Consider the following 13,392-nt stretch of genomic DNA (forward strand, 5'->3'; position numbering starts at 1 on the left):
GCCAGGCACAGAAAGGCCCCACAGAATTTCACTCTGCACATTTGCAGCCAGTTACTCATCCAAACTCTGGGTCTGTGATGGCTAATACAATAGCCAGAAACCACATGCTGTAGACATTTAAGTTTAAACAAAATAAAATATTTAGTTCCTTAGTTGCACTTGCCACATTACAATGGCTCAATAGCCACACCGTGCTGGTGGCTACCATAGTGGACAGCACAGATATATATATTTCCATCATTGCAGAAAGTTCTACTGCACAGCATTGCTCTTGGGTACCCCATGCATATTTCTGGAGCTCTGTTTTCAATACAGTTTTCTCTTCTCTGATATCCTGCTCCACAATTCCAGCTGTCTCAGCAGCCCCAAATTATAATCTGTTTTTTCTGCCCAGCGAGACTTCTGCTCTGTTTGAACTCTATCTTGTATCCAGTTTTGAAAAGCACATAAAACTAGGTGACTTTGGAGCCAACCTTATGCCTTTCAAGAATCACAGCCCTGCACTGTTGTCCAAGGCCTGCACATAGTTACTTTTTATATTTTGCTAGTTTATAGTTGGGGAGGGAGAGCAAATCCAATAGACATCCATCATGGCAATCACCCACAAAAGTTTCATGATGCTTGTAATAGTTCATTTTAATTGTCAAGTAGTATTCCAAGTTTTATCTATTTACTTGATGAATGGATGTACCTTTCATCCAGTTTCCCTCAATGGTTACATATTATGTAACTATAGTACAATGCCCAAAATAGGAAATTTGCCTGGGTATAATGTGTATTTGTGTGGTTGCATGTCATTTTATCATGTGTAAATTTGTGTAAACACCACTGCAGTCAAGATATAGAACTATCACCACAAAGCTTTCCTGCATGCCGCCTCTTTATAATCACATAGATTCCCCTTCCCTTCACTCCCCTAATCTTAACCTCCTGCAACCACTACTTTATTCTCCATCTCTACAATTCTGTCACTTAGAGACCGTTATATCAATGGAATCATATAGTATATGACCTTTGGCTTTTTCTTACTCAGCATAATGCCCTTGAAATCCATTCAAGTTGTGTATATCATTAGCTCATTTCTTTTTATTGCTTAGTAGTATTCCTTGGTATGGATGTACCACAAATAAAGATAATATGAACATCGTGTATAGGTTGTTCTGTAAGTGTAGGTTTTCATTTCTCTGGGGTAAATGCACAGAAATACATATGGTATTTCTACCATGTCAATCTGCTAAACTGTTTTCTAGATTGGTTGTACTGTTTTACATTCCCACAATCAACATATGAAATATCCATTTCTTTGCATCCTTACCAGCATTTGCTATTGTCAGTGTTTTTTCAGCTGTTCTAATAGATAAGTAGGGATATCTCATCATAATCTTTATTTGCATTTCACTAGTGATGTTGAAAAACTTTTCATATGCTTATTTGCCACCCATGTATCCTTTTCAGTGAAATGTCTCTTCTTGTCTTTTGACCATTTTCTATTTGGATTTTTTTAAATGTTGAATTTTGATTATTTAAAAAATATATCCACCTAAAACTAATACAATGGTATATGTCAATTATATCTCAATAAAACTGGAAAAGGATAAAAAATATATTTTGGATATGAATCATTTTTGGATATATGGTTTGCAGATATTTTCTCCTAGTCTGTGGCATGCTTTTTCATCATCTTAACCGGGTCTTTTGAAGAGCACAGTTTTAAATCTTGGTAAAGTCTAATTTATGGATTTTTTTTTTCTTTATAGATCATGCTTTCAGTGTCAAGCAAACTATTTTATTTTTTAAGGTATACAACATGATAATTTAAGCATACATTGTGAAATGATTACCACAATTAAGTTAATTAATACATCCATTACCTCACACAGTTAATATTTTGCGTGTATATGGTGAGAACACTTAAGATCTACTCTCAGCAAATTTCAAGTGTACAATACCATATTATTAGCTATAATCACCATGCTATACATTAGATCCCCAGAATTTACTCATCTTATTACTGACAGTTTGTAACACTTTGACCATCATCTCCCTCTTTACCCCACCCCCAGCTCCTGGCAACTACCATTGTATAGTTCTATGAATTTGACTTTATTTTTTTTAAAGATTCAACATGTAACTGAGATCATACAGTATTTGTCTTTCTGTGTCTGGTTTATTTCTCTTAGTATAATGTCCCCCAGGTTCATTCATGTTGCTGCAGATAGCAGGATTTTCTTTTTTATGGCTGAATAATATTCCACTGTGTATATATGTGTATATATATATTATATCTATATATATAATATATATATATTATACACACACACACACACACACACACACACACACACACACATATATATATATTTATTTCTCAATTTATAATTTTTTTGTCCATTAATCCAGCAAGGATCCTTAGGTTCTTATCTTGGTTATTGGGAAATATGCTGCAATGACCATCGGAGTGCAGATTTCACTTTGAGATCCTGATTTCATTTCCTTTGGATATATACTCAGAAGAGGGATTGCTGGATCATGTGGTAATTCTATTTTTAATTTTTTGAACGCTCCATACTGTTTTCCATAAAGGCTGTACCTCTTCACATTCCCAACAGTGCACAAGGATTGCCTTTTCTCCACACCCTTGCCAACACTTGTTACCTTTTATCATTTTGATAATAGCTCTCCTAACAGATGTGAGGTAGTAACTTATTGTGGTTTTGATTTGCATTTCCCAGATGATTAATGATGTTGAAAACATTTTCATATATCTGTTGGCCATTTGTATGTCTTCTTTGGAAAGATGTCCGTTGTGGTGCTTTGCCCATTTTTTTAATAGGGTTATTTTTTAATTTAAATTTTCTTTTCTTCCTTTTTGTTTTGCTATTGAATTGTATGAGTGCTTTATATATTTTGGACATAAATCTCTTTTCAAGTATAAGATTTATTTTTTCCCTTTCCATAGGTTACCTTTTTATTTTGTTGAATTTTTCCTCTATGGTACAGAAGCTTTTTAGGTTGGTGTAATCACACTTAATTATTTTTGCTTTTTTGCCTGTGCTTTTGCTGTCAAATCCAAAAAAATCATTACTAAAACCAATGTCAAGGAGCTTTTCCCCTATGTTTCTTCTAAAAGTTTAGAGTTTCGGGTCTTACACTTAAGTCTTTAATTCATTTTGAGTTAATGTTTTTGTATGGTGTAAGATAAGGTTCCAACTTCATTCTTCTGTATATGGATATCCAGCTTTCCCAACACCCTTTATTGAACAGACTACTTTTTTCCCATTGTGCATTTTTGGGGTCCTTGTTAAAGATTAGTTTAGTGTATATGTATGGCTCTCTATTCTGTTGCATTGGATTATGTGTCTATTTTATGCCAATACCATACTGTTTTGATTAGTATCGCTTTGTAAGACAGTTTAAAATCAGGAAGTATGATGCCTCCAGATTTGATCATCTTTCTCCTGATTGTTTTGGGTACTTGGGGACTTTTGTGGTTTCATATGAATTTTAGCGTTTTTTCTATTTCTGTGAAAAATGCCATTGAAATTTTGAGAGGGATTTCATTGAATCTGTAGATAGCTTTGGGTAGTATGGACATCTTAACACTATTAATTCTTCCAATCCATGAACAAGGGATATCTTTCCATTTATTTGTGTCTTCCTCAATTTCTTTTATCCTGTGGCTGAGAAAGGCTGGAGCTGGGTTACAGGGCTGTTTTAGGATTTTCAGTTGAACCAGTGTTGGAGGGCCTGCCTTGGGGCATTGATACTCTTGTCTCCCACTTGGTCCCTAGGGAGGGCCGTGGCTAAGAGGCACTGGAGCCTGGTCACTGACTGTTTCAGGGTCCACTTGCTTCAGGGTCCACAGCCGGGACCAAGATTGGTGGACCTCTTATGGTGGGCATGGGTTGGTGTCAGGAACAAGTCCAAACAGGGCTGTAGCTGGGTCTGCAGGGGGCAGGGCAGTTTTGCCTGTAGCCAGGACCAAGGTGAGCAAGTCTACCACCTGGACCTGGGTGTGACTTTGCAAGACAGCCGTCTTTGGTCTTGGATTCCATCGGGGTTTTGTAATCTCCTACCCAGATCTCAAAGCCCCCACAAAGCCACTTATTTTTTCCTATGGATGGCTGCCAAAATATTGTTGCTGAGAGGGACTATGAGTGGGGACTTCCTATTTTATCACACTTCATGCTAATGTCACTCCTCACGCAAACTCTTGACCAATCCTTAGCTCTGAAAGATTTTCTCCTATGTTATCTTCTAAAAGTTTTATAGTTTTACATTTTACATTTAAGGTTTAGGTCAAAATTCATTTTTTGACTATAGATATCCAGTTGCTCCAGCACCATTTTTGAAAGGGCTATCTTTCTTCCATTGGATTGCTTTTGCACCTTTGTCAAAGATCAGTTCAGCATATTTGTATGGATCTGGGTTCTCTATTCTGTGTCATTGATCCATTGTATCTACCCCTCTGTTAATACCACATGGTCTTTGTTAATGTATCTACGTAATAAGTCTTGAAATCAGGTAGAGTGGCCCTTCCCATTTTGTTCTTCTTTCTCAGAATGATTTTAGCTATTCTAGTTCCTTTGCCTTTTCATATATATATTTAGAATAAACTTGTCTATATCAACAAATAATTTTTCTGAGATTTTGATAAGAATTGTGTTAAACCTTACATCATTTTGGGGAAATATGACATCTTTACTATGTTGAGTCTTTCAATCCATGAACACTGCATCTCCATCTATTTAGATGTTTTTTATTTATTTCATTAGCATTGTGTATGGTCAGCATACAAGTCACGTACATGTTGTGTTAGATTTTCATGTAAGCATTTCATTTTTTTGAGCAACTGGTAATGATGTTATTTTTTACATGTGTTCTGTTCTTTATTTCTTCAACATTTAGCTTTTTCTTCTCTTTAAGAGAATTTTACATTAGTAAAAGTATCACCTCTCTGATGTTAGAGTATGTTCTATCAATCCTTACTCATAATTTTTATGATATGAACCAAATTAATGAAAATAAATAGCTTCAAGAAATTCCAGGATTGTAAATTGAAACTGCTGAGTAGGAGTAAAAGAAGTAGTCTAGAAACAACTTTATTGAAGGAAATCAGAAACTTTACAGCAAGGACAGTGTAGGCAGACTTTTTCTGTAAAGGGCCAGATGGTAAATATTTTAGGCTTTGTGGGGCACACACAGTCTCTGTCACTTCTCCTCCCCTCCCCCAACCTCTCTCCATCCCTCCTCCTTCCTTCTAGAGAGATAATGTACAGTATGGTGACTATAACAATACTGTATTGTATACTGGAAATTTGCTAAGCGGGTAGATTTTAAGTGTTCTCACAAAAAAGATAATGGTAGCTATATGAGATGATAGACATGTTTATTAGTTAATTACAGAGATCATTTCACAATGTATTAAGTCTATCAAAACATCAAGTTGTATATTTTAAATGTATACAATTTTTATTTGTCAATTATATCTCAGTAAATCTGAAAAAAAAACTGTATAAGACCGAAAGCCCCCTTTCCATAACAAATATTTTGTTTTGCTCCTTTAATACCTTGAAACAAAATTTATAATATAGTCTATAATATAATTTTAAAATACAGTACCTTAACTATAACATAAAGGAGAAAGAAAAGGAAAGAAATATTAGAAAAGAATTCTGATTCTTGACTTTAACTTTTTTTTTTTCTTCTATTTTTATTGGATCAGTCTGTGAAAGACATTACCACCAGTGCTTTACTTGAGAGGACATTATGCTAGTTTTAGACATAAGACTGTAACTAGTTCTGTGGTGTTAACAGCTATCATGGATGTGTGTGAATGAGCCATCTCCTCTGAATATTAAACTTAGTTGAACCTTGACCAACCTATGTTGATATGGGTACTAATGTTGGAAATGGGACGTCATGAGTAAGTGTTTTAAAGTCTGTGTTCTGCAAACAAATAAATTTGTCAGCTACTGCTTAGAAAACATCCATTGTTCATTTATTTTATCACTGTAGGAAAAGGAGGAATCCAAATAGCTTGCCTATGGCTGGATGCATCATTAATTTTCCTGAAAACTAATTTGTTAAGCAGCACAGGTTATGTTAACTGAGATTATCTAGGTCTTCTTTTCCCCTTTAATTCAGAAAGGAAACAAGATGAAAGTGCTATACCGTCAACTGAAAATAGAATTTTTAGAGGAAAGGCACATACTTAGAGGCACCCAGAGCTGACAACTTATATCTCTGCAAACGCCTTTCTGGCAGGGATGGGCTGTGGAACACTGGCACACAATCCAGACAGACAAGTGATACTGGATGGATAAAGGGAAAAAGAAGAAGGATCTGCTGTATAACAAACACATATATTTAGGGTTTAGAAAAAAATGCAATATACTCGCACGTGAAACTCATATTGCAGCTAAATAACTTTCCTTGATGCTTCTTGTGCATTCTTTTTTCCATATATATTCATACATGTGTATATGATGTATATATAATATACATCTATATATATCATTCATCTTTATTTATTTTACAACAACATAGAAAATATATTTTTTGTTAAAAGAAATGGAGGGACTTCCCTGGTGGTCTAGTGGTAAAGAATCCACCTTCCAATGCAGGGGTCACAGGTTTGATCCCTGGTCGGGGAACTAAGATACCACATGCCACAGGGCAACTTAGCCTGTGCACCACAACTACTGAGCTTGTGCACCTCAACTAGAGAGCCCGTGTGCCACAAGCTACAGAGCCCATGTGCTCTGGAGCCCATGCGCCACAACTAGAGAAGAGGAAACCCACATGCCACACTAGAGAGAAGCCTGTGTGCCACAACTAGATAGAAGCCCGTGCGCGGCAACGAAGAGCCTGCGTGCCATAAATAAGACCCGACGCAGCCAAAAAAATTAAAAAAATAAAAATAAAAAATAATAAAAAAAGAAATGGAAACTCTCATAGAGCAGAAGAGGAATTGATTAGACGGGTAGCGGGTAGATGATAGTGCTTGGAAATAATAGAGAGTTGGTGAACTAGGGTCAGTAAAGGATAATACCTGGACTAAGCGTGGAGCTAAATAAAATCTCTTCCACTACTGATGCTTCTACTGCTCCCACCACCACTGCCACCATTGCTGCTACTCCATCCATCTTACCTTCAACTCTCTCATAAGCTTCCATTGAATGCTCAAAACTGCCAAGACCACACCCAGTGGCAGAGAGACCACAATTATTTGGGCTTTTGGAAATCAAGGAAATAGCTAAAACTCAAATATATGTGCACTACAACCTAATTTTTGGCTGCCTAATAGGCAAATATATCCATCTTCCTAGATGTAAACTTCCAAAATTATTCCAATCAATGTAATTGTTCATAATATAAATACACTCTTCCTCTCCAAAGGAACACAGTCTAATTAGGTGATCTCAATTCTTCCTTCAGTGCTATAATGACCCTATCTCAATATTCTGCAATTCAAGGATTAAGTGGTAATGTTAATTACCAACAGGGCATCAAATATATGTACTTTGAAGGTAAAGAGTGCAGAGAGAGGGGATGACAGTTAATATGAAATTCATGAATGATACATTAAGGAAGAAATATTCTGTCCTTGATTCTGCAACTGGAGATTAGGATATGACTGATTTTTTTTGACTTTCCTCCTCCACTAGCCATTCCATATTCCCTTTGCCTTCAGTGTCTCAAAAGTTGAGAGTTCTTTGTTTAGTGTAAGGAATCAAACTTCCATGTGAGAAGAATGTGAGCCCTTTGTATTACAGGCCAATGGAATTTGAAATAGTCTTTTATTAACTGTTTTTCAATAAACTTTTAAAATTTTAGAAGTTTTCAGTTTACAGGAAAGTTATGAAGATAGTACAGAGAGTTCTCTGTGCTCACTTCACACTGAGTTTCCTTTATTATTTTGGTGTATTTGTTACAATTAATAAAACAATGTTGATGCATTATTATTAACTAATATCTAAATTTTATTCAGATTTCCTTAATTTTAACCTAATGTCCTTTTTGTTTTCAAAGGTCCCTTCTAGGATATCACATTGCATTTAGTTGTAAGATTTTCTTAAAGCTCCTCATGACAATGATAGTTTCTCAGACATTCCTTGTTTTTGATGAACCTGACAGTTTTGAGGAGTACTAGTAAGACATTTTGTAGAATGCTTCTTGAGGTTTGTCTGATATTTTTCTCATGGTTATACTGAAGTTATGGGGTTTTGGGAGGAAAAACACAGAGGTAAAATGCCATTTTCATCATATCATTTCAAGTCATACTATCAACATGACTTACCACTGTTGATGTTGACCTAATCACCAGGCTGAGGTAGCATATGTCGTGTTTCTCTGAGCTGAAGTTCCTTTTTTCCCTTTCCATACTGTAGTCTCTGGAATGATGTAACTAGGCTGCCCATACTTAAGAAGTGGGGAGTTAATGCTCCCCTCCTTGAGGGTGGAATACCTACATAAATTACTTGGAATTCCTCTGCATGGGAGATTTGTCCCTTCTCTCATGTTTATTCATTTATTCAAATATATCTGTATGGACTCAATGGATATTTATTTTATACTTTAGGTTATAACCAAATACTACTTTATTTTATTGCTCAAATTACTCTAGCTTCAGCTCTTGGAGATCCTTCAGGTTGTTCCTGTGTCCCTTTGACATCTTTGTGAGTTTTGTTTTATGGGGTTTTTTGTTGTTGGTTTGTTTTTGTTTTTTAGCACTTTATTACTTTCTGGCACTGTGAGATGCTCCAGGCTCATCTTGTATTGTCCTAGTCCTAGTATTAGCCATTTCTCCAAGGAACCCTGGTTCCTCTTATTAGAGAATGGTAGTAGAAGACAAAATCTGGGTGCTAGATGTGCTCATTACTACCAGATGTTGTTCCTTATAAGCCCTCTCAGCTTATAGAGCAGTATAATATATGTATGTATACTAACCTGTGTACATACACATGTCTACAAATATTTCTATACATAACCATTTGTATTGTATTAAGCTAAACATGAGTTCATACTGATGTCTCCAACTCTAATCCATTACCACATGGATCATTCTAGCCTTCTCCCTTTGCTTATCTATAAGCTCTCATTAGGACAATGAAGAACCTGGCTCTCACCAATTGTTCAGTTCCAGTAAACACGTATAGCATTTTCAGAGTTGTTAATTTATATCCTCATAGGAAACAATCAGCTAGAGTACACTGCTTATATACCGTTTCTTTTGCCTTTAGTCTTATAGACTCCACTCATTCTCGGGTCAGCACCCATATCTCTCTCACCCCCTTCAGTGAGGTTGTTTGATGCATTTCTAATATAGTTAGATAGTTTTGTCACATTCTGCATTCTATCCAGAGATACTCTGACCTAAATAATTCTGTAAAAATTTGCATACATTTAATTTGTGTAATTTAACTATTTGTACTGTAAATTCCTATAGGTTTTTATAAATGCGTAGTGTCATGTACCTACCATTACAGTATCATGCAGAATAGCTTCACTTTCCTAAAAATTCCCTGTGTTTTGCCTATTTAACCACCTCCTCCTTTGCCTGAACCCCTGGCAAAAAATGATATTTTTATGTTCTCCATAGTTTTGCTTTTTTCAGAATGTCATGTAGTTGGAATCATATAGTATGTAACCTTTTTAGACTGGCTCATTTCACTTAGCAATAGGCATTTAAGATTCCTACATGCCTTTTGGTGGCTTGATAGATACATTTTTTTTACTTGTAAACAAAACTCCATCGTATGGATGCATCCATGTTTGTTTATCCATTCACATACTGAAGGACATTTGGTTGCTGCCAATTTTTGGCAATTATGAATAAAGCTACTATAAACATTAGTGTGCAGGTTTTGTGTGAACGTAAGTTTTCAACTCAGTTGGTCAAATACCTAGGAATGTGATGCCTGGGTTGTATGGTATAACTATGCTTACTTTGTAAAACTGCCAAATGCTGTTTTATAAAACCATTCCCTAGGACAGTTTGCAATGTAAAAACAACTTGCCCTTATTTTTCCCTTTATTTTCTCAACCCCTTTGTCTTAATGTTGCTTTTACTATTGGCAACCCATGCGAAACATATTCTCCTTTGTCTCTGTCTTTTATATTCTTTACAGCCTTTTACATTTATTATTTTCTTTTTCCTCAGCATTTTTTTCTGCCACATAACAATAGATTAGATAAATTCATTAATCTGAGCCTCTTTAAAATACCTATGACTTATCAGGTGTTGCAGTGCCTTGCCTCTTAAGTTTAAACCACCATAGGTTGATAGGACACTCCAGGTTAATTTGGATGAAAGGAGAGTTTGTTTCTTAAAATAACAAATTCTTTTTCACTTTTTAAACAGCTTTATTGAGGTGTAATTGATATACAAAAAACTACAATATTCAATGTATACAATTTGATGAGTTTGGACATACATGCATTCCCATTAATTCATCACAACAATCAAGATAATAAAAATATCCATCACCTCCAAAAGTTTCCTGTGCCCATTTTTTTTTTTTTTGTGGTAAGAACATTTAAGATGATATCTACCCTCTTAACAGAATTTTAAGTGCATAATATAGTATTGTTAATTATAGGCATTATGTTGTACACTATATCTCTAGAACACGTTTATCTTGCATAACCTTATATCCATTGAACAGCAACTCCCTGTTTCCCTCACCCCTAACACCTTGGCAGCCACCATCCCATTCTTTGAATCTATAAACTTGATTATTTTAGATGCCTCATATAAGTAGAATCATGCAGTATTTGTCCTTTTGTGACTGGCTTATTTCACTTAGCATAATGTCTTCCAGGTTCATTCGTGTTGTTGCATATGGCAGGATTTCCATCTTTTTAAAGGCTGAATAGGGACTTCTCTGGTGGCACAGTGGTTAAGAATCCGCTTGCCAACGCAGGGGACACGGGTTCGAGCCCTGCTCCGGGAAGATCCTACATGCCGTGGAGCAACTAAGCCCGTGCACCACAACTACTGAGCCTGTGCTCTAGAGCCCGTGAGCCACAACTACTGAGCCCACGTGCTGCAACTACTGAAGCCCATGCGCCTAGAGCCCGTGCTCCACAATGAGAAGCCACTGCAATGAGAAGCCCATGCACTGCAAAGAAGAGTAGTCCCCGCTCACCACAACTAGAGAAAGCCTGTGCGCAGCAATGAAGACCCAACACAGCCAAAAATAAATAAATAAAATAAATAAATTTATAAAAAAAGAAAGAAAAGCAAGGTAATGGTTCATCAATGATAATAAAAATACCACACTAATGCAAGATGTTAATAATAGAGGAAACACTGGTGTATTAGGAGGGGAGGGGGCATATAGGAATTCTCTGTACTTTCCACTTCATTTTTCTATAAATCTAAAACTACTCTAAAAATTGTCATAGTAATAATAATAGTAATAATAATCAGCAAGGTAATTTCATTGTTTCTATTAAATGCCAGGTACAGTATATCAATATTATGGAGCAAATTCTTGAACAGGTTCCTGGTTTGGGTATTGTACCCTGAGAAAGAAGTAGAACAGAGCTTGGGTCCTCAAAAATAGATACAGAGGAAAGTTTAAAGGACAGGCAGCTGCATTCATGGGTATAAAATGCTAGAATATAAGGACTTTATGTCCTTATTTTGTCAAATGGCAGCCCTGTCTGCCTGTTGGTTGGTTCCCAGGGTATCCACCCTACAGAGAAGCCTGCCTATTGACAAATGCCATGCCCTTATGTGAAACCCACCCTCCTCTTCAAATGAAAGGATTTTTAGGGAGATAGAAGAACCAAACTGCAGAAGAAACCCATACAAAGAGGAAAAAAATATAGCCTGAAAAAGATAGATCAGGATGAACTGACACAACAACCATCCTGGAAGAGACAGAAACAATTCAGATAAGAGAAGAAAATATTTAAAAAAGTAAAAAAAAATTAAAATCCAGTTAGTGTCTTTAGAAGTACAAAAGAAGAAATTCAATCTATAAAACAAAAGCACGGCTATCAGTGAAAAAAAAAAAGAAACAATCAGAGGATAAGACAGTTACTAGAAATTTAAACATTCAGTAGGTGTGATAAATACTAGAAAGGACATGGTTGAAAAAGCAATTGGCAATTTGAAAGATAGAGGTAAATAATAAAGAGATGAGAAATATGATTGACAAGGGACATAGTAGATAGATTCAGAAAGTACAGCATTAATAGAAATTCTGTAAGGATGTAACAGACAGTGGAAGGGAGAAAAACAACAATAAAGACAATTTTCTTGAGCTGAAGAGTCTTCAGATTGAAAGAATCCTCTAAGAGCCAAGGAGAAAGAAATTTTTAAAGATAACATCTAGGAACATTTTGATAACACTTTCTGAACTCTTAAGGATAAAAGCGATATCCTAAAAGCTTTCAGAGAGAAATAAAAAAAGATCCTTACAAAGGAACAGAATCAGCTTCAGACAGTTCATCAGCATTACTGGGAAGTGTAAGACAAAGGGAATTCCTTCCAAGTCTGAGATAAAAGGATTTTTGAACTTAAAATCTATATCCAGCCACACAATCAAGTGAAGGTAAGATAGACTGTCAAGATGAAAACACTCAAAAAGTTTATGAGCAATGGACATCATATGAAGAAAATTGAGAATGTACTCCTGAAAAAAAAAATTGCAAAGATGAACACAGAAGATACTGGAGATAGTAAGGATCAGTATGCCTCAAGTCACACATTTCTTTGGCTGTTATGCTACTTGATTCTACACTGAAAATTATGGTATTCATTACAATTACATTTTAAGGGCTGTTTGTTTTTAGTTTTAAAATAAATCTATATAAAAGGCCCAGAGGTGTAATTTTAGTTACAGATCATAATATAAACTATCATAAACTTAACAATGCAAGAAACGATATCATTAGTAATACAATTTCAATTTCTAACTTCTATATTCTCATTAAGTTCACTGATTCTGTGTGACTTTCCCCTAGGGCCTGTGTTGGCTAGACAACAGCCAAGTGTTATCCACCCACATTGCTTCAACCATCATCTCTATCCAGAAAAATATTGAATCTGTGTTTTGAGCTCTTACTTCACTCTTGGACTCCAGTCTATAGTTCAGACCAACCATTGAATATCTTGCTCTGGGTGTCCTACCAGAATCTCAAACTCAACATGTCCCAGTCTGAATCCATCATGTACTTCTGGTTAAATGCGCAGAAAGATTTTCCTTATGACTACCTTACCTCTAAGTACCTAAGCTTCTTAGGCTTACAACCTTAGTCTTCCTAGATGCTTCCTTTCTTTCATCCTCTTGGATATTATTGTTATAAAGTTCTAGATTTCTACTTTTGTCCTGTGTTTTATATGACAAGATAGAGCCCTATATATCCTCGCTTATC

This window comes from Balaenoptera physalus, assembly GCF_965194825.1.
Source record: "Balaenoptera physalus genome assembly, chromosome: 5".
Taxonomy (NCBI): Eukaryota; Metazoa; Chordata; class Mammalia; order Artiodactyla; family Balaenopteridae; genus Balaenoptera; species Balaenoptera physalus.